At 44.5% G+C, this 23,715-nt stretch overlaps 1 protein-coding gene across 3 annotated transcripts in view; it reads left to right on the top strand.

The window, feature by feature from the left end:
- POLR3H (RNA polymerase III subunit H) overlaps window positions 1-23,715 on the top strand; it is a 312,552-nt gene that overhangs the window by 207,964 nt on the left and 80,873 nt on the right. The window lies entirely within an intron of this gene.

The raw sequence follows: 23,715 nt of genomic DNA on the forward strand, positions 1-23,715 counted from the left end.
TTAGGACTTTTCTGCACCTACCACAACACAGGCCCTTAGCTATACCTCCTGTCCTCTCTGTTGTGGACGATGCATTTAATGATGTTTGCACTGCACCAGATTCTTTACCTCCAGCACCTGCCAAACCAGATAGATTTTACAGGGTGCCAGACACTCATCATCACCTATACGAGGCCCCTCTTGCAGACCCCGAAACTATATCCCAGGGCCCTAAGGCAGTAGCCTCAACCACAGCAAAAACCCTATTCCTTCTGAAAGGGAAGCCAGGTCTTTAGACAGATGGGGCAAAAGGTTTACACCTCTGCTACTCTCTCAGCTAGAGCTTTAAACTGTCAGTTTCACATGATACAATACCAAGAGTTTATGCTTGATCAGTTAACTAAAAAGCTATCCTCTGATGACTCTATAGATAAGAAAATCTATTAGAAATGGTAAATAACATACAACAGGTTAGTAACCATTCCTTAAAATGTGGCTATGATGCACTGGAGGCTTCATTTAGATCAGCCATGACTGGCACAGTGATAAGAAGACATGCATGGTTGAAGGAACAAGTTTTACCGGATCATGTTAAAGCTAAGTTATTAGATGCTCCTATGGATAAGACCAGTTTGTTTGGTACACCTGCCCAGGAGGTAATGAAGAAAATGGAAGAAAAGGCAAAATCTGTACAAACGGTTAAAGATTTCTTGCAGGTTCAGCCCCCAAGGTTTAGCAGGAACTGGCCTGCCAAAAATTGGTCCTTTCCTGACTCCACAAGATCCCAAAGGGGCAGGAATAGACGTTCCAGAGGCAGAAATCAATCTAGAGGGGGTGCCTACAGAGGACGACAGTGGCAAGGTAATAACAGAGCCACAGGCACAGCCACTACCACTACAACAGGGCAATCACAGTGACTTGATTCTAACTCCGCCTGCCAGGGAACAAATAGCAGCACCCATGGGCGGAAAATTAACCTTATTTTCAAAGAACTGGCACTATATCACAAAAGACAAGTGGATTTTGCAAACCATAGACCAAGGTTACCGGTTCCACTTCCACACTATACCAGTCAAAAGAGGAATGCCAAACCTACCTCCAAATCAAAAAACAGAAGCTCTACAGCAGATAATGCAATTAACAAAGATGAGAGCTGTGGAAAGAGTACCAATAACAGAACAAGGCAAAGGATTCTACTCCAGACTATTCCTAGTTCCAAGAAAGGAAAAAAGTTGGAGACCTATTCTCGATCTGTCCACCTTAAACACATACATCATTGTCCCAAAATTCAAGATGCTGACCCTACAGCAACTTCTTCCCATGCTGGGCAAGGAGTGTTGGCTGGTAACTCTAGATCTCAAGGAGGCATACCTGCACGTCCCCATTCGACCAATTTGCAGAAGATACCTCAGATTTCTTGCAGGATCAGAGCACTATCAATTCTCAGCATTGCCCTTTGGCTTATCTACTGCACCCAGAGTATTCACAAAATGCCTGGCATCAGTAATCGCCCACTGCAGACTACAGGGAATCCAAATTTATCCATACCTGGGCGACTGCCTGCTACAAGGGACAACAAAAGCAAGCTGACAACAGATTTACAAAGGGTCATTTACTTGCTACAAGCACTGGGATACACAGTCAATTTGCAAAAATCAAGGCTGATTCCATCCCAAACAAGGACATTCTTGGCGCGAATTGGACACAGTAAAACAAATGGCATTCCTAACTGCAGAAAAACAAAAGATCTCCTCTTTACTTCTTGGCACTAACAAACCACAGCAAACTAACAGCAAGAAAAGTTCTGCAGGCCTTGGACTTCATGGCATCATGCATAATCTTGGTTCCACATGCCAGACTACATATGAGAAAACTACAGTGGTACCTAAAGAATTTATGGTCCCAACACAGGCACAGCCTAGAAGCAGAAATTCCACTAATTCCATGCCTAAAACAGGAGTTCCTATGGTGGGCTCAAGCATGCCAGTCAAACCCAGGCTTACCCTTTCACAAATATCAAGCAAGCCAAACCATCACAACAGGCGCCTCAGACCTAGGATGGGGGCTCACATGCTGGACAAATGCGTGCAAGGATTGTGGGCCAGGACCAGCTTCATCTGCACATCAACCTAAAAGAAATGCTGGCAGTAAAACTGGCAATCCAAAAATTCAGACCATTTCTCAAAGAAGGCCATTTGATGATAAGGACAGACAACACCACAGTCATGTGGTACATCAACAAACAGGGAGGCACTCATTCATACCCCTATGCAGAATGACTTTGGACCTTTGGAACCTGGCACTCAGCTACAACATCCAGTTACAGGCAATGTTTGTACGGAAAGGAGAACACTCTAGCAGACATGTTAAGCAGAACCACCTCGGATGCTCACGAATGGATGCTACACCGGACATCTTCAAGACCATCAAAGAAATGGGGAATGCCACAGATAGATCTATTCGCTTCCCCTCTCAACCACCAGCTCAAAAATTCTGCACAAGGACATTCCATCCACTTGCATCGAAAGTGGATTCGCTCTCCTTCAGCTGGAAAGGCCTGACAGCATATGCATTCCCACCTCTTCCCTTGATACACAAGGTATTACTAAAAATCAAGGAGGAACGTCCAAGGATAATCCTGATAGCTCCAAACTGGCCAAGACAACACTGGTACCCATTGCTGAGGAGCATGTCTCGGGACAAAATGTGGTCAATACCCCTGATGCCTTTGATGTTAACTCAGAACAACTACAGCATCATGCATCCAAACCTAAAACGTTGCAGCTGACTGCATGGCACATCACATAGCAGCAACTATTCCAGATCTCTCCCAAAGGGTTAAAGACATTATCCTTGAAGCCGGCAGACCTTCAACAAGAAGAAACTATGCAGGGAAATGGAAAAGGTTTGTCATTTGGAGTGCTGAAAGAGGGAAGGATGTGTCGAATATAGATATGGCTAACATTCTGGAGTACTTGGCAGAGCGTCTACATACAGGCCTGTCCTATTCCTCCATCAAGATACATGCATCAGCTATTTCAGCAGAATACAGCTTTGATCCACCTGTCTTCTCACATCCTCTACTCAGGCAGTTCCTCAGAGGGATCAAGAATGTAAAACCTCCTAGGAAACCACCACTGCCAGCTTGGGATTTGAACTTTGTGCTAGAAAAGTTGACACTCACCTTTTGAACCAGCAGCAACAGCAGACCTACAGCATCTTTCATGGAAAACTGCTTTCCTACTGGCAATAACCTCAGCAAGGAGGGTTTCTGAACTTCAGGCCCTAATGGCAGTACAACCCTTCCTAATCTTCCACCAAGACAGAGTGTCCATGAGGACTAATCCTACATTTATGCCTAAGGTGGTATCCAGAGTGTCCTTAAACCAGGCAATCCACCTACCTACCTTCTTCCCCAACCCACAAAACAGAGGGAAAGAATGCTGCATACCTTGGATGTACACAGACAGCTACGCTACTACCTGGACAGAACAAAAGTAACAGAAAAACTGACCAGCTTTTTGTAGCCTATGCAACAGGAAGGGAAGGAAAAGCAATTTCCAAACAGACAATCTCCAAATGGATAGGAAATTGCATACGATTCTGTTACTCCTTCCATGGAAAACCAATTCCACAGAACATACGACCTCATTCTACAAGAGCAACAGCCACTACCACAGCCTTCTTACGGTGGCAACCAAGGACATTATTGAGGCGGCTACTTGGACCTCCGTGCATACATTTGCCAAGCATTATAATTTACCTCTGTATTCCAGATCCCGAGCAGGGTTTGCCACTGCTGTACTGCAAGGGATCCTAACCACACCATAATCTATTCTTCCTCCTCCCCTAGTTGGCTATGGTATTCTACCCAGTTGTTATGACTGCAGATGCATCCATGAAGGACATAGTACAGTTTTGTACCTACCATAAATGTAGATGTCCGAACTGGATAGCATCTGCAGTCAGGATTACCCTCCCTCCTTCCCCTCTGTGGTTCTCCTAGGGTATTTACCCTCCTAATAGCTAGCTGGTGGGGGGGAGTCTTTTATGGTGTATTTGTTTGTATATATGTACATACATGCTTATTTTTTGTGTTTGCCTTCTATCCTTTGGGGAACATTGGCATTTTCACCCAAAATTTAGCCTTCCAAGAGGGCAACTGGCCTCTGGGGCAAGAAACACTGAAGAAAATGGCGTCGGCTGATGCCTTTATACCCGAAGACCAGCAGAGATGACGTCGGGTGAAGTGCGACATCAGCCGAAGCCGGACCCGGACTTTGGAATCCGGCCGACCGAAGGGCTGCCTGACGACAGGACAACCCAGTTGTTATGACTGCAGATGCTATCCAGTTCGGACATCTACATTTATGGTAGGTACAAAACTGTACTTTTCCTAACCTCTCCATCAGTTAAACACATTCTATTTTTTTCCCATAAGGCTTCAACAAGAAAGATGTATAGAAGCAAATGGAAACAATTCTTATTATGTGGTTCTCATAACCACAGAAGAAATTCGCAAGTGCCGGTTGGCTGACTCCTGAAATTTTCGTTTTCGAGTTTCAGAACCGAAATCTTCAGAAAAGCTAAGTACCCCGTTGGGGATCCTTTTTCTTGCTCTTAACCGATGTCAGTAAAAGTTAACAATTGTATTACCTGTGGAAAGCAAATACCTCATAAAGATTTTCATTCGTACTGCATTCCTTGCTTAGGCCCAGACCACGACATTCCTCGCTGTCGGTTTTGTGCCTTATTCAACCCCCGGACTATTCTTAGTCTGTTTCTTTTGCAGAAAATTATTTTGGTACTTAACTATCCAGAAATGGCTTTGGTAAGCCGTCTGACTACCGACATTCAAAAAAAACGTAAAGATAAAGACAGAGACAGACCGCACAGGTCCAAAGCTGCCGACGACGCTTCCGTTAAGCTAGTCGCCAGTTCGCCAGTACTCAGTGAGGCGCCTTCGCAGCCCCTGATGCCCGCTACTTCAGATTCTCAGGCCTCTACTGAGACCCATTCGGAGTCCGGTATGCCGCGAGATGCTTCTTCGACTATGGAACCTGCGGATGTCTCTACCTTGGATGGATCCGGAGCCGCTGGCCAGGCACCGGCTTCTGAGGGCGTGTTCAGGCCTACTGGCTTGCATTTCAAATCGATGCCATCTTCTTGTTCAAGGCCTAAAACTCGACTCACGCCTAGAAAACCGATGTCCAAACCGCCTGGTCAGGCCCATATGCCTAAAAAACAAATGATATGAATGGCTGAAGACCTTATTACTTTAATTAGAGGAAGCCAGCCTTCACCCTCTAAGAGACCTAGAACTGATTTTCCTTCTGATTCTTCTGATCAGGATTCTGAAATTTCTGTTTCTTTTGATTATCAGGATTTGCCCTTATCTACCTGTGAGGATTCCGATGCAGAGGATTCCATTCCCTCTGCTTCCCCTCCAGAAGATTTTTCTTTTGGTGAAACCTTGCACACTCTTGGGGAGCATTTTCGTTGGGAAAGCCAGGATTACTCTGACTCCAAAAAGAGGCTTAGTGAATTCTTACTCCTCCCTCAGCACAGGCCTTTAGCTATCCCTCCTGTCGTGGACATTGTAGATGATACCTTCTTGGAATCTAGCCTGGCCCCAGACACTTTCCAGCTCCCAGGAAGCCTTACAGGTATTAGAGTACCTGACTCTCACAAGTTCCTCTTCAAAAATCCTACTGCGGACCCAGAGACCATTTCCCAAGGACCTAAAGGCATTAAGGCTACTACTGCCAAAAACCGTACCCCCTCTGATCGAGATTCCAGGGCCTTGGACAGATGGGGTAAGAAGGTATGCACTTCTGCTACTTTGGCCATTAGGGCCTTAAACTGCTAGTTTCATATGTTAAAAGTATCAGCAGCATATTATGGGACTACTTAAATAGAAAATTATGTTGATTCCTGACTGTGCTGAAAATAAAGAATTACAGGATTTAATGCATTCTGCTGAACAAGTTGGCAAACATATACCTTGCAATGTGGTTTTGACTCTTTAGAAGCATCTTGCAGGGCTGCTGTCACTGAGTGTCTGTATTTTAGAAGCATTTAAAATTTGCCAGATCATGTTAATGGATGCTCCCTTAAAACAAGACCGCCTGTTTGGCAGCAAAGCAGAAGAAGTACTTAAAAAGATGGAGGAAAAAGCTAAATCTATGCAAGCTGTTAAATATTTCCTGCAAGTACAGCCTCCTAGATTTAGCAGGCATTGGCCTTCTAAGAACTGGTCCTTTCCTGTCTCTTCCAGGCCTTCGCAGTCCAAACCCAGGAACAGCAGACCACCTAGGCTACAGTCTCAAGGTACTCACAGGCCTAAGCAGTGGGGAGCTCCCACTTCCAAAGCTGGAAGTAGTAAGACACCCCCTATGGAAAAATGTCACAATGACTTTACCTTAAACCTTCCAAGCCCTGCTCAACTGGCCTGCTCCCTTAGAGGGAAAGAACGCCCTGCATGCAAAAAACTGGGAACTCATTACCCAGGACAAATGGGTTTTAAATATAGTTTTCCAAGGATACAGAATCTACTTCCACACCTTACCAACCCCAAACGGTTGGCCAGACCTACCCCCAACTCAGTGGGCAGAGGCTCAACAGCAGGTTCTCTCTCTTCTAAGTATCAGGACTATTCAGCCTGTCCCAGCAGAAGAAAGGGGTCAAGGTTTTTACTCAAGACTTTTCCTGGTACCCAGAAAAGACAGCTCCTGGTGTCCTATCCTGGACCTCTCTATTCTAAACACCTTTTTTTGGTAATCCCAAAATTCAAAGTGCTAACACTTCGACAGCTGCTTTCTATGCTAGACAAAGATGCCTGGTTGGCAACCTTAGACTTAAAGGAAGCTTACTTGCACATTCCAATAAGGGAATCTTGCAGGTAATACCTACGTTTCAGAGCAGGCTCCGTGCACCATCAGTTCTCTGCACTTCCCTTTGGCTTATCTACTGCGCCCAGGGTATTCACAAAGCGTCTAGCTCCAGTCATTGCATTTTGCAGGCAAAGAAATATTCAGATATACCCATACCTGGACGATTGTCTAATTCAGGCAGAAAGCCAGGACATGCTACTAAAATCATCTGGCATTTGTAAAGAAATTTTTAACCTCACTGGGATACACCATACACGAAAAGAAATCTCATCTAGTACCCTGCCAACAAATTGTATTCCTGGGAGCAAGCTTGAACACAACTTCCCAGATGGCTTACCTCACGCCAGAGAAACAAGTTTATTTGACAGCCTACTTCAGACTACTGGCCACAAAGACCCAGCTATCTGCAAGGAAAATTTTGCAAGCCCTGGGGTTCATGGCCTCTTGCATTCTACTAATTCCATATGCAAGACTGCATATGAGGAAACTACAGTGGTATTTAAAAAGCCTATGTTGTCAACATTCTCAGGACTTGGAATCAATGATTCCTATCATTCCTTGCATAAAGACAGAGTTTATTTGGTGGGCAGAGGCCTGCTATCACAACAAGGGGCTCCCATTCATTCTACCCCCTGCTGCCCAAACCCTAACAACAGACGCATCAGACTGTGTATGGGGGGCTCACTTGGCAGGGCAGTGCATTCAGGGTAAATGGAACCAGAGTCAGATGCACTTGCATATCAGTCAAAAAGGAATGTTTGCTGTACAGAATTCCCTGACAGCCTTCAAGGACCACATTCTTCCAGGACAATTATTGGTAAAGACAGACAACACCACTGTTATGTGGTACATAAACAAGCAGGGGGGAACCCACTCGTACCCTCTCTGCAGACTAGCCATGGCTCTGTGGAACACAGCCTTGAGCTACCAAGTGCACCTACAAGCTCAATTCCTGCCAGGCAAGCTAAATTCACTGGCAGACGACCTAAGCAGAAATCTCATGGACCAACACGAGTGGAAACTGGAACCAAAAATATTCAACCTTTTGAGAAACAAAAGGGGGAATCCAGAGATAGACCTGTTTGCCTCCCCTCAGAACTACCAATTGGACAAATTCTGCACAAGGTTTAACCACAGTCAAGCTTGGAAAGTGGATGCCCTGTCCTTCACCTGGGAAAGCCTCTCAGTTTATGCCTTTCCCCCTCTGCCTCTCCTCTCGAAAGTTCTGCTAAAGATCAAACCGGACAAACTAAGGGCAATACTGATTGCACCAGACTGGCCATGCCAACACTGGTACCCCCTCTTGCGCAGTATGTCACTGCTGGAACAATGGCACCTGCCTTAGACCCCTTCTCTGCTGCCCTAGCAGGCGGGCCTGATTCTGCATCCTCAACTTCAAACCCCGAACCTTGCAGCTTGGCTAATTCCTTGAGCTCTCCAATAACATCCTTCAGTAAGCAGGTGCTAGATGTCATTCTGGAGGTAAGGAGGCCTAGTACTAGAAAATCATATGCTGAAAAGTGGAAAGATACTGTTCCTGGAGCCAGACTCAGGGGATGGGCACAACGGTGCCCAACTTACCACATATTCTTCAGTACATAACAGAGATGCTCCACAAGGGCCTTTCCTTCTTGTCAATTAAAATTCATGCCTCTGCCATTTCAGCTCATTATAATACTGAGCCACCCCTCTTCTCTCACCCTCTGCTAAAGCAATTCCTCAGAGGGGCCAAAAATTTAAGACCACCCAGGAGAGCCCCTACTCCAGCCTGGGACCTTAACTTTGTATTGGAAAAGCTCACTCTACCTCCTTTTGAGCCAGCTGCAACTGCAGAGTTGAAATTCCTTTCTTGGAAAACAGCCTTCCTTCTAGCCATCACTTCAGCAAGAAGTGTCTGAATTACAGGCCCTCATGGCAGTGGAGCCATTCATCATCTTGTATGCAGACAGGGTGTCCCTCAGGACCAGTCCTTCCTTTATGCCCAAGGTGGTGTCTAGTGGCCCCTAATCCGTCCATTCATTTGCCTACTTTTTTCCCAAATCCACAATACAAAGGAGAACGAATTCTGCACTCTTTGGATGTGTACAGGCAACTTAGATTTTGTTTGGACAGGACTAAGCCTCTCAGAAAATCTGAACAGCTGCTAGTTGGCTTTGCTGCAGGGGCAGAGGGGAAGGCCATTTCAAAGCAAACCATTTCCATAAGCACCATGGAAAACCTACCCCATAGGGGATAAGATCTCATTCCACCATGGCTGCATCTACCTCTACAGCCTTTCTCAGAGGTGTTCATACCAGGGACATCCTAGAAGCTGCTACCTGGAGCTCTGTACATACCTTCACCAAGCATTACCACTTGCTTATTTTTTCTAAATCCAGAGCTGGTTTTGCCACTCCAGTCTTGCAGGGCTTAATAGCTGGTCCTAATGCTCTCTAACTGCCTCCTCCCTTCCTTATCTTTGGGAATCAGCCCAAATGGTAATGACTGCAACAGTGAAACACGAAGAACATAGTACAGTTGTGTACACTTACCATAAATGTAGATGTTAGAGTGTATTAACTGTTGCAGTCCTGGTTACCCTCCCTTCAGCCCCCTGACTTCTTTTGGCTGTACTTTTCTTCTTCTTTAGTGTATTTCAGCTTTCTGGTGTATTTGCTTTTGTTGGAGGTGTAACCTAACATATAATTACTTTCCATTATGGGGGCACCTGACATCTGGGGCAAGGAAAACTGATGTAATGATGTCGGCTACATGTTTTATACCCCTGACGTCATGGAAGAAGAGACCGCATCCGGTGCAGGAATTCAAGACTTTGATATTCAGGCCGCCTGAGGGCTACCTGCAGGCAGATAACCCAAATGTAATGACTGCAACAGTGAATACACTCGAACATCTACATTTATGGTAGGTGTACACAACTGTACTTTCTGATGATGGGTAGACTGTCCAGGCTTTTGTCTCAGGTTCTTTGTAGCCTAACATCCTCACAGTAACTTTCCACCAGGAAATAAATTGAAAAGATTTATTTATGGGCTCCCAATAGGGACATGGATATTTTTTCACCCCCCCGCTATTTTAGATTTTCTAGCTGGTCTTTTTCAAGAAGACACTAGTTATTCAGCTGTTAAAGTTCAAGTGGCTGCCATCTCAAATTCCCACTTGGTAGAGAACAAGACTCCTATTGCTTCCTTGAGGTTATTTAAAGCCTTTTTAAGGAGGTGCCTAACTCCTTTGCATCCCTTTAAGGGATCCTGTTCCACCTCAGAATGTTACTGTTTTACTTCAGGCCTTAAAATATCCCCCATTTGAACCTGCCGTGAATGTGTAGTTAAAGTATTTTTCTTAGAAGATGCTTTTCTTTTTGGTTGTTCCCTCCACTCAAAGAATTTCAGATCTTCGAGCTGTAAACTTCCTCACAAAGATAGGGTGTGACTGCAAACTAACCCTACTTTTCTTCCCAACGTTGCTTCTGAATTTAGTTTGAATTAGGCAATTCATTTACCGGTTTTCTTTCCAAATTCATGCACTAAAGGGGAGTACACTTTGCATTTTATAGATGTACAGCGCCAGTTTAGGTTTTACCTACATCGGACTAAAGCTTTTAGGAAAACCAATCAGTTCTGTCTCCTTTTCTTCTTTCAAGTTGGGCAAAATGTGTTTCTAAGGTAACCCTTTCCAGGTGGTTGTCTGAATGTATTTCCTATGTCTATAAGGAAGGAGGGTTATCCTTGCACTGCAACTCAAAAGCTTGATTCTGCCAGAGAGGCTGGCAGTTCTACAGCCTTCTTCTCCAGTGTGCCTATTGATGACATCAGTACATGGTCTGCTGTGCCTACCTTCATATCCCACTACAAGCAAGATTTGCATTCCAGATCTAGGGCCTCATTTGGTTCCACCATTCTCCATTAAATATCCTTCCATACAACTTCCCAGGGGTTTTTAGTAGCTTTGGGCTCTGTCCCATCAGTTGTGGATGGACAGAAGAGACAGCATCAGGTACAAAAGGTATGTATTTACCATAACTCTAGATCTGTGTTGCCTTATTCCATCCTCCTCAACTTTGCCTCACTTTTCCTGGGTTCTTGATTGACCACACTAAACCTACCTGGAACCTTGTCTTTATTACAGCAATGGTCTGTATCCTTGGTGTAGAACTGTTGTTTGGTTACCAAATATTTTACAGGTAAACTCAATCTGAGGTATTCAGTTGATGGAGAATTATGGGTGGGGGGCTGAGCTTTGGATCCAGAAGTCTAAAGCTGCTGATGTCAGACCCTTAGGGATCCAACAAATTCATCATTTCAGGACAGCAAAAGAACACAACATGGCTTCAGCTTTACAGTAAGTACCTAACTTTTGTTTTACATTTAATGCAGAAAATAAATGCAAAATGGTTGCATACGGAGCCTGGAGGATTTACATCAGATGGGCTAAAGATAAGCAAGTACAGCATAGAAGACAGGCATAGTACTGTCATGCAAAGAAAAATGCATCACCCTAGGAAACGAGATTTTATTATCCCTTTATATAGACATTTTTAAGACATCTGAAATAGTGTGTGGTTTCAGAGATGCCATTTTCACCTGGATGTAGAATAGAGGCAGTTGAGAAGAGGGCAGCACAATGGTGTATGGTCATTACCAGATGCTGTGAAAGTAAAGTGGCAGCGTAATGTGTACAGCTTTGAATAATGGAGACAGGTTGGAAGGAATATGTTACACCTTAGGGAATGTCTGGGAAATTCACAAAGTCTGGGTGGGTATATGCTGTCAGAAATGAGCAAGAAGTAGAAGAGGATACTATTTGAAGATGTGTTAAACTCAGGAAAGAGAGAGATTTTTCACAGCAGAAAGAATGACATATGAAACTGTCACATCTTCAGGAAAGTTTTATCAGAAACAGTGAAGAGTTCGGTAATGCATGATGCAGTCCTAGGCAGTTTTAATGCTGGGTTAAGGAAAAAAGGAGTAAGCTCTTGGTTATGTAAGGTCTACATTTTCTTCAAAAGTTAAAGAAATGGGAATTCTAGGTGAGCCCATACAGTCCTTTTCTCTCCTCATAATTTATGTTCTTATTGTATAACAGTTCAACTGTTCAGAATTTTACCGAACGTCCAGATTTTTGCTTCATGTTTTCGGGCAGTTTGTTATAAAATGTGTAGTGTTCTGGCAAGTCATTGACAATTGAATTCACTAAGTAATGAGTCACACTTGAGTTTCAGACTTCAAATCCTTCATAAAATGCATGCTAATGCAAAACTTATTCTAACAATCTTCTAAGTTTATAAGAGCAATATTTAAAACCCGTCACTCATTTTGAACTTTATTTCTCCTCCAATGTTTTTGACGTTGGCCAGAATTCGTCTACTAAGAGATTGAGAAGTATATCAACAGGTAATATGGGTGCTCAACATATCAGCTAATCTTTGAAATGACCTTTGGGAGTTGGCGCCTTATTCCCACCCTTCATCTACCTAGTAAACGGTATTCCAACTGCTGCCATGTTAATAATGAGACTTTCTGCAAGTAAAACTAACCTGTAAATTTATAATTTTCTATACTTGTCAGTCACAGTGTTTTTCCTTTCAGATTAAGTGTGAAACAGGTCTGCAAATCATTGTGGGTATGCATGACCCTCTGGCATCCTTCTGATGGGGCTATGTCAACCCTTATGGCATCCTTTTGGTGGGGCTATGTTAGCAAAGGAGGCATGTCACCCTGAGCATGGGAACTAGAGATTTAAAATTGCACAAGAAGGAAGAGACATAGGCATCCGCATGGATGTGATTAAGTATTTGAATATATTCTTCGTGTTTCACTGTTGCAGTCATTACATTTGGGTAATCTGCTGGCAGGTTGCCCTCAGTCGGCCTGAATTCCAAAGTCTTGGGTCCTGCTTCGGTTGCTGTCCTCTCTTCCATGACGTCAGGTCATCAGGGGTGTAAAACATGCAGCCGACGCCAGTTTCTTTAGTTTTTCTTGCCGCACGGTGCCTGAAGCAAAAGCATTTCATAAGTGCTGGTCGGCCGACTACCGAAATATTAGAGTTTGAGTTTCAGAACCGAAGTCTTCACTAAGGCTAAGTACCCCGTTGGGGAAACTTTTTTCTTGCTCTAAACCGATGTCAGAAAAAGTTAATAATTGTATTACTTGTGGGAAGCAAATACCTCATAAGGATTTCCATTTATACTGTATTCCTTGCCTAGGCCCTGATCACAACGTGCCTGGCTGTCCGTTTTGTGCTAGATTTAACCAATGCACTATTAAGCGTCGGTATATTTTTGCATCTAAGTATTTTAGAAAGATTTAACTACCCAGAAATGTTGTCAGATAGCAATTCAACTACCGGAGTACATAAAAAACGCAAAGGGAAGGGCAGAGAAAGGCAGTCGAGATCCAAAACTGATGATGAAGCTTCTCCTAAGCTAGTTGCCGGTTCGCCAGTACTCAGTGAGGCGCTTTCGCAGCCCCTGATACCCGCTACTTTTGAGTCGCGCACACCTCTACCGACACCCATATGGAGTCTGGCATGCCGCAAGATACTCAAAGTATAGGGACCGACGAATGTGTCTCCCTCAGATGGGTCCGCTGAGCAGGCACTGACTTCTGAGGGTGTATTCAGACCTCAACATTTATATATCAAACCGACGACAGCTTCAAAACCAAAGACAAAGGCAACTTCTAAAACTAAAAAAAAAACTATGCATGAGCCAAGTGCACAGGCCTCTATGCCTAAAAAACAGATGATCAAAATGGCTGAAGACCTTATTAACTTGATCAGGGGTACCCATCCCCCTCCAGATGAGAGGCCTAGGCAAGACACTGATTATGAATCTTCAGATCAGGTTTCTATTTCTTCTGATTCCTGTTCTGATCAGGAATTATCTATTCCACCCTATGAGGATTCTGACGCTGAGGAGTCTATTCCTTCTGCATCTCCTCCAGAGGATTATTCATTTGGAGAAACCTTGCATACTTTGAGGGAGCATTTTCATTGGGAGAGTCGAGACTTCTCAGAATCAAAAAAGAGGCTCAGGGATTTCCTCCTTCTCCCTCAGCACAAGCCTTTAGCCATTCCCCCTGTTTTAGACATTGTGGATGATGTGTTTTCGGAGTCAAGCTTGACCCCTGACTCCGTACCTCCGGCTCCCAGTAAGCCTGACAGATATTACAGGGTCCCTGACTCACATCAGTTTTTATTTAGAAACCCTGCTGCTGATCCTGAAACTATTTCACAGGGTCCAAAGGGTCCAAAGGCCTCAACAGCAAAAAATCCTACCCCCTCTGACAGAGATTCAAGGGCACTAGACAGATGGGGAAAAAAGGTTTATCCATCTGCAACCTTGGCAGTCAGGGCCTTAAACTGTCAATTTCATATGCTTAAGTACCAGCAACATGTTATGGGATTGCTGAAACAGAAAATTATGTTGATTTCAGAATGTGCAGAAAATAAAGACTTACAGGAATTATTGCATGCAGCTGAACAATTTGGAAAGCATACTTTGCAATGTGGTTTTGATTCCTTAGAGGCCTCCTGCAGGGCCGCAGTTACTGGATCTGTGATTAGGAGGCATGCCTGGTTAAATGAACAAAATTTGCCTGATCATGTTAAAGCTAAATTGCTAGATGCACCTTTACAGCATGATTCTCTGTTTGGTATTAAGGCAGAAGAGGCAGAAGAGGTTTTAAAGAAAATGGAAGACAAAGCTAAGTCTATGCAAACTGTTAAAGACTTCTTACAAGTGCAGCCACCAAGATTCAGTAGACACTGGCCTACAAAAAATTGTTCCTTTCCTGTGTCAGACCGAGCTCAAAGGGGCAAATCCAGATGCCCAAAGGGTTCCAGATACCAGGCGCAAGATTCACACAAGTCAAAGCAATGGGGCGCATCTACCTCCAAATCAGGGGGAGATGAAGCGCAAACCTACAGAAAACAGTCCCAATGACTTCCCTCTGCCCACACCAAGCACTTATCTTTTGACAGCACCCTTAGGGGGAAAATTAGCACTTTTTGCTCAAAATTGGCAGTTAATAACCCAGGACAAGTGGGTACTAAACATAGTATCACAGGGATACAGATTCCATTCCACACTCTGCCAATGGCAAATGGTTGGCCAGATCTGCCCACAAATCAATGGGCAGAGGCACAGAAACAGGTTACGTCCCTCATGGATATGGGGGCCATTCAGCCAGTACCAGAACAGGAAAAAGGACAAGATTTTTACTAAAGACTGTTCTTGGTACCCAGAAAGGACAAGGCCTGGCGGCCAATACTAGATTTGTCAATTTTGAACACATACCTGGACATTCCAAAATGCTGACTCTGCAGCAGCTTCTGCCCATGCTGGGCAAGGATGCTCGGCTGGTGACCTTAGACCTAAAATAGGCATACCTGCATGTCCCAATAAGACAGTTGTGCAGAAGATACCTCAGATTCAAGGCTGGCTTAATGTATTACCAATTCTCTGCACTGCCCTTTGGCTTATCTACTGCGCCCAGGGTCTTTACAAAGTGCCTGGCACCAGTAATTGCATTTTGCAGACGAAGTATACAAATATATCCTTACTTGGATGAATGTCTCATTCAAGCAGAGAACAAGGACACACTTCTTCGACACCTGGCTTTTGTGAAACGGCTTCTAACATGCCTAGGGTACACAATAAATGAAACTAAATCACAACTGGTACCCTCTCAAAAGATAACATCCCTGGGTGCAAGCTTGAATACAAGTACCCAGATGGCTTACCTTACGCAAGACAAACAAAGGCAACTGACTAGTTACTTCAAACTGATGGCAACAAAAACCCAGTCTTCTGCAAGACAAATTCTGCAGGCTCTGGGCTTCATGGCATCCTGCTTCCTACTAATTCCATATGCAAGACTGCATATGAGGAAACTTCAATGGTACCTAAAAAGTTTATGGAGTCAACATTCACACAGTCTGGAAACAATGATTCCTCTCATTCCCTGCCTGCAACAGGAGTTTCTATGGTGGGCAAAGGCCTGTCACCAAAACATGGGACGGCCCATCACTCTACCCCCTGCCAGCCAAAGCTTGACAACAGACACTTCAGATTATGCCTAGGGGGCCCACATGACAGGAAGATGCATTCAGGGCATATGAGCCCCAAAATCAAATGCATCTACATATCAACCAAATAGAGATGCTAGCTGTTCAAAATGGCCTAACAGCCTTCAAGGACTTACTTCATCCAGGACAACTACTGATAAAGACTGACAACACCACAGTCATGTGGTATATAAACAAGCAAGGGGGCACACACTCATACCCCCTTTGCAGATTAGCCATGGCACTGTGGGACACAGCTTTGACCAGCCAAGTACATCTTCAAGCCCAGTTCCTGCCAGGAAAACAGAACACTCTGGCAGTTGATTTAAGCAGAAACCTTATGGATCCTCACGAGTGGAAACTAAATCCACAAGTCTTCAGAATGATAACAGAAAAATGGGGGAGCCCAGACATAGATCTATTTGCCTCTCCTCAAAATTATCAATTGAAAAGATTCTGCACAAGGACTTATCACAGACAAGCATGGAAAGTGGACGCCCTATCCTTCAGTTGGAAAAACCTATCAGTTTATGCCTTTCCTCCTCTGCCTCTTCTACCCAAGGTCCTCCTAAAAGTCAGACAAGAGAAGCCAAAGATGATATTAATTGCCTGGACTGGCCCCGCCAATACTGGTACCCAATCCTAAGGAACTTGTCTCAATACCCAGCATGGACCTTGCCTCAAAGACCACAACTACTGTCCCAGCAAAACAATCATTTCCTGCACAGTCAACTACAGACTCTAAACCTGGCAGCATGGCTAATCATGTAATCATACAAACACCTCTCAGTAAAGCTGTGATGGATGTCATTTTGGAAGCCAGAAGGCCTAGTACTAGGAAAACTTATGCTGACAAGTGGAAGAGATTCTGTACTTGGAATGAAGCACAAGGAAGTGATACAGCAGAACCACATATTCCTCAGATATTACAATACTTAACTGAGATGCTTGACAAAGGCCCGTCTTTTTCATCAATCAAAATCTATGCCTCTGCCATTTCGGCTCATTACAACACAGAGCCCACCAATCTTTTCTCATCCATTACTAAAGCAGTATCTTAGAGGAGCCAAAAATTTAAGGCCCCCTGGAAGATCACCATTACCTGCATGGGACCTCAGTCATGTGTTGGAAAAGCTCACCCTGCCTCCATTTGAACCAGCTGCTACCGCTGATGTAAAGTTCTTATCATGGAAGACCACTCTGTTACTAGCAATTACTTCAGCAAGAAGAGTTTCAGAGCTACAGGCCCTCATGGCTGTAGAGCCTTTTATCATATTTTACCCTGACAGGGTGTCTCTGAGGACAAATCCTACTTTTATGCCTAAGGTGGTTTCCAGTGTGGCTCCTAACCAAACAATCTGCCAACTTTTTATCCAAATCTGCAGAACAAAGGGGGGAGAATTCTGCATTCCTTGGATGTACACAGACCGCTAAGATTCTACTTGAGCAGGACTAAACCTCTAAGAAAAACTGAGCAATTAATAGTGTCATATGCTGCAGGATCAGAAGGAAAGGCTATGTCAAAGCAGACAATTTCAAAGTGGATAAGCCATTGCATCCGTTTCTGCTACTTACACCATGGTAAACCTGTGCCCAAGGGCATTAGGTCTCATTCCACCAGAGCTGCAGCTACTTTGGCAGCCTTTCTCAGAGGAGTACCAACCCAAAGACATTCTAGAGGCTGCTACTTGGAGTTCTGTTCACACCTTTACAAAGCATTACCATTTGCCTCTCTACTCTAAGTCCAGGACAGGCTTTGCCACTGCAGTGCTGCAGGGCCTTATAGCCGCACCTAATGCTGTTTAGCTCCAGCCTCCCAACCATAGCTTTGGGATTCTACCCAAATGTAATGACTGCAACAGTGAAACACGAAGAACATAGTAGAGATGTTCATCGTGCATACAGCTGCAGTCATAACAGATGGGTTCTCCTGCCGTCAGGCGGGTCCTCGGTCGGCCGAATTCCAAAGTCTAGGTCCGGCGTCAGTTGTCGTCGCTTCTTCCCTGACGTCAGTGCGACAGGGGTATAAAGGAACCAGCCGACGCCATTTTCTTCAGTCTTTCTTGCCGTGCGGTGCCCGAAGCAGAAGCAGTTCGCAGGTGCCAGTCGGCCAGCTCCTGAAATTACGAAAATTTTGCAACCAAAGTCTTCTTGAAAGCTAAGTACCCCGTTGGGGAAACTTTCCTTGCCTCAGACCGATGTCAGACAAAGTTAATAATTGTATTTCATGTGGTAAGCAAATACCGCGTAAGGATTTTCATTCCCTCTGCATTCCCTGCTTAGGCCCAGACCACGACGTCTCGGTCTGTCGTTTTTGTGCTACATTCTACAAACGCACCATTAAGCGTTGGACGGAGTTCGCCCAGCACTATTTTGGCAGAAAATTTAACTATATTATGTCGTCAGATACTCCGACTCCAGTTTTGTCTAAAAAACGCAAAGATAAGGACCGACACACGAGGTCCGCGGCCTCTACCGACACCACGCCAAAGCCGACTACAGGTGGTCCGGATCTCAGTGAGGCACCTACGCAGCCCCTGCCTACCGACGACACTTCATTGACGGTGTCTTCTGTGCCCGAGGTCGCAGGCTCCTTGGCCCACACCCCGACTACAGATACCGAAGCCACTCTTGGTGGTGAAACTCAAAATGTAGACAGGTCTGCCTCCTCTCAGGGTGTCTTCAGACCTTCCTCTTCTTTTTCCATCAAGGCTTTCACTGAGTCTAAAGCAGCCATGCATTCTAAGAGACCAGCTACATAGGGCCCTTTTCCAGGCCCCATGCCTAAAAAACAGATGCTTAAAATGGCTGAGGATTTAATTACTCTTATCAGGGGTTCTCACCCCCACCGAACAAAAGGCCCAGAGTAGAGGAAGAATCCCTCCTCTGACCAGGCCTCCATTATTTCAGAGCACTCGGATGAACAGGAACATTCTTACTCCCCTTTTGAAGATTCTGATGCAGAGGAGTCCATTCCCTCTGTCTCCCCTCCAGAGGATTACTCATTTGGGGAAACCTTGCATACCTTAAGGGAGCACTTCCACTGAGAAGGTCAAGAGTATTCAGATTCCAAGAAAAGGCTTAGGGATTTTCTCTTGCTACCTCAGCACAGGCCTCTGGCTATACCTCCTGTCTTAGACATACTAGATGATGTGTATTTGGAGGCCTGCCTTAACCCGAATTCTTTACCTCCAGCCCCAGTTAAACCTGACAGGTACTACCGGGTTCCTGACTCACACCAATTTCTATACAAAAGCCATGCGGCTGACCCAGAAACCATCTCACAGGGCCCCAAGTGAATTAAGGCCTCCACTGCTAAAAATCCTTTACCTTCCGAGAGAGATTCCAGATCTTTAGAAAGGTGGGGAAAAAAGGTATACACCTCGGCCACCTTAACCATGAGGGCATTAAACTGCCAGTTCCATATGTTAAAGTACCAACAGTTTCTGTTATCACAGTTGAGAAGCAAAATGTCACAACCTGAACAACCAGACTTGAAGGAGTTGCAGGATTTGATGCATAGTGCAGAAGAAGTGGGTAAACATACCTTGCAATGTGGTTTTGATGCTCTAGAGGCCTCATGTAGAGCTGCTGTTACAGGATCAGTCATACGTGTAGACATGCCTGGCTCAAGGAGCAAACCTTACCAGATCATGTCAAAGCTAAATTACTAGATGCCCCTCTACAAAAGGATGTATTATTTGGTGTTAAAGCTGAGGAGGTATTAAAGAAAATGGAGGAAAAGGCTAAATCAATGCAAACAGTGAAAGATTTTCTACAGGTACAACCTCCACGTTTCAGTATAAATTGGCCCTCCAAAAAGTGGTCCTTTCCAGCCACGGACAGACCCCCAAAGAGGTAGATACAGATGCCCGAGGGGCAGATGGCAATCTCAAGGATCGTTTAGAGGCAGACAATGGCAAGCTCCTACACAAAGAGGTGGTGAGGATAGTTCGCAACCATTCAGAAAGCAAGCCCAATGACTTTCCCCTTTGCATGCCAAGCAAGGCTCAAATGGCAGCACCCTTAGGTGGAAAACTGGCATTATTTTCGAAAAATTGGCATATTGTCACAAAAGACAAATGGATCCTGGACATTATAAACAGAGGCTACAGATTCCATTTTCACACCCTTCCAAAAATGAGAGGCCTGCCAAACCTGCCACACAATCAAAGGGCAGAGGCACAAAGACAAATTTCAGATCTCATGGACATGAAAGCTATTCAAGAGGTACCTACTCAAGAACAAGGTCAAGGTTTTTATTCCAGACTATTCCTGGTACCAAGGAAGGGAAAAGATTGGAGACCTATTTTGGACCTATCCATCCTAAACACATTTCTACTTGTACCAAAATTCAAGATGCTCACATTACAGCAGCTTCTTCCCATGCTGGGCAAGGAGTCTTGGCTGGTAACATTGGACCTCAAGGAGGCATACCTGCATGTCCCAATCAGACAAAATTGCAGAAGATACCTCAGATTTCTTGCAGGTTCAACCCATTATTAATTCTCTGCATTGCCCTTTGGCTTATCTACTGCGCCCAGAGTATTCACGAAATGCCTGGCATCAGTAATTGCCTACTGCAGACTTCAAGGGATACAGATATACCCATATTTGGACGACTGCCTGATCCAAGCGGACAGCAAGCACATACTTCTGAAACATCTGGCTTTTGTAATAATGTTGTTGAATTCTCTGGGATACACAGTCAACAAAAAGAAATCAAGGCTAATACCCTCTCAGAAAATAATATTCCTGGGTGCCAACTTGGACACAAACACCCATATGGCCTACCTCACGCCAGAGAAACAGGGGCAACTAACTCAATACTTCAGAAAACTAGCAAATTTCACCAGGCTGACTGCAAGGAAAATCCTGCAGGCTCTGGGATTCATGGCATCTTGCATCCTACTAATCCCATGTGCAAAGTTGCATATGAGGAAACTTCAATGGTACCTGAAAAACCTATGGTCTCAACACAGCCATAGTTTGGAAACAATATTACCACTAATTCCATGTCTTCAAAAGGAATTTCTGTGGTGGGCTCAAGCATGCCAAACAAACACAGGTCTCCCATTCTGCAAGCCTCAAGCAAATCAAGTCATCACAACAGAAGCCTCGGACTACGCCTGGGGGGCGCACATGACAGATCGGTGCATTCAGGGCAAATGGTCCCAAAAAGAAAAGCACCTTCACATCAATCAAAAGGAAATGCTAGCAGTAATAAATGCTATTATAGCTTTCAAAGACCTTCTGCATCCAGGTCAACTTTTGATAAGGACAGACAACACCACAGTAATGTGGTACATAAACAAACAGGGAGGAACCCATTCATACCCCCTATGCAGGCTGGCCATGTCACTTTGGAACATGGCTCTAGAATTACAAATCGAACTTCAAGCACAGTACTTGCCAGGCAAGGAAAACACGCTGGCAGACAACCTGAGCAGAAATATGACAGATCCACACGAATGGAAGTTGCATCCTCAAGTTTTTACAGAGATAATACAAGCATGGGGAAGGCCAGACATAGATCTCTTTGCCTCCCACAAAAATCACCAATTGACAAAATTCTGCTCAAGGACTTTTCATCCACAGGCCTGGAGAGTGGACTCTCTCTCTTTCAGTTGGACAACAATGACAGTTTATGCCTTTCCGCCTCTTCCTCTGCTGCCCAAAGTTCTATTAAAAACCAGAGCAGACAGACCAAAGATGATTCTCATTGCTCCAGACTGGCCAAGACAGCACTGGTATCCACTCCTAAGGAGCCTGACGCATTCTCCACCATGGACCCTGCCTCTAATGCCTCTTCTTCTGACTCAGCACAGCTTCAAAACTCTTCACAGTCAGCTGAAAACACTCAATCTGGCCGCATGGAAGATTCCTTAACATCACAACAGACCCTACTCTCCAAGGAGGTGCAGGATGTCATTTTGGAGGCCAGAAGGCCATCTACTAGAAAAGCTTACTCCGCAAAATGGAAACGGTTTTGTGCCTGGAATGAGAAAAAGGGACAGAATCCTGGAAAACTGAATTGACCTCAAATATTACAGTATCTAGCTGAGCTGCTAAGCAGTGGACTTTCATTTTCTTCCATCAAAATCCATGCCTCAGCCATTTCTGCAGAATACAACACTGATCCACCTTTATTCTCTCACCCCCTCTTAAGACAGTTCCTCAGAGGGGCGAAGAACATAAAACCCCCAAGGAAACAACCAATACCTGCTTGGGACCTCAGTTTCATTCTAGAAAAGCTGACCTTGCCTCCCTTTGAGCCAGCTGCCTCAACACATTTGCAATATTTGTCCTGGAAAACAGCTTTCCTTCTGGCTATCACCTCAGCTCGCAGGGTATCGGAACTACAAGCCCTCATGGCTCTGCAGCCTTTTATCATCTTCCATCAGGACAGAATTTCCTTACGAACCAACCCCGTCCTTTATGCCAAAGGTGGCATCCAGGGTAGCTTTGAATCAGGCTATCCACTTACCGACCTTTTACCCTAATCCTCAAAACAAAGGGGAGAGACTACTGCATTCCTTGGACATCCACAGACAGCTGCGTTATTGTTTGGACAGAACAAAGCCTTTCAGAAAAACAGAACAGCTCTTTTGTGTCCTATGCTATAGGAGCTCAAGGGAAGCCAATTTCCAAACAGACAATCTCAAAATGGATATCCCACTGCATACGCTTTTGTTACTCTTTTCATGGTAAAACTGTACCTGCAGGCATCAGATCTCACTCCACAAGGGCCACAGCTACCTCTGCAGCTTTCCTCAGAGGAGTTCCTACCAAAGATATTTTGGAAGCAGCCACTTGGAGTTCTGTGCATACCTTCTCCAAGCACTACCACCTACCATTATACTCCAAAACTAGAGCAGGCTTTGCCACTGCAGTCTTGCAGGGCATCCTGGCTCCTCCTAGTTCCACCTAGTGCCTACCACCCTTTTCTTAGCTTTGGGATTCTACCCATCTGTTATGACTGCAGCTGTATGCACGATGAACATAGTACAGTTTTGTACCTACCATAAATGTAGATGTTCAAGCGCTAATACAGCTGCAGTCCAGGTTTCCCTCCCTCCTTCCCCTCTTGGAACAGGCCTATTGGCTAACACCTCCTCATACAACCTGATTGGGGTATTCATTTATGGTGTATTTGCTTGCAACTACTGTATTTTGATTATATTGCATTGCTTTATTATATAAATTTATGTATTGCGTTCCTTCGGGGGGCACCTGACATCCGGGGCAAGAAAAACTGAAGAAAATGGTGTCTGCTGGTTCCTTTATACCCCTGTCGCACTGACATCAGGGAAGAAGCGACGACAACCGACACCGGACCTAGACTTTGGAATTCGGCCGACCGAGGACCCGCCCTATGGCAGGAGAACCCATCTGTTATGACTGCAGCTGTATTAGCACTCGAACATCTGCATTTATGGTAGGTACAAAACTGTACTTTGTGTATACTTACCATAAATGTAGATGTTCAAGTGTATTCACTGTTGCAGTCCAGGTTATCCCCCCACCATCCCCCTGTTATTCTGAAGTTTATCTTTCCTTCACTATCTTCTACAACCTGTGTGGTGTATTTGCTTGTAGATGAAGGTAAGGTTTATATTCATGCATTTATATATATATATATATATATATATATATTTATATATTTATATATATATATATATATATATATATATATATATATATAAAATGACATTGGGGGCAAGAAAAACTAAAGAAAATGGTGTCGGCTGCATGCTTTATACCCCTGACGACC

Source organism: Protopterus annectens, chromosome 1.part1 (genome assembly GCF_019279795.1).
Source record: "Protopterus annectens isolate FY-2018-M chromosome 1.part1, PAN1.0, whole genome shotgun sequence".
Taxonomy (NCBI): Eukaryota; Metazoa; Chordata; order Ceratodontiformes; family Protopteridae; genus Protopterus; species Protopterus annectens.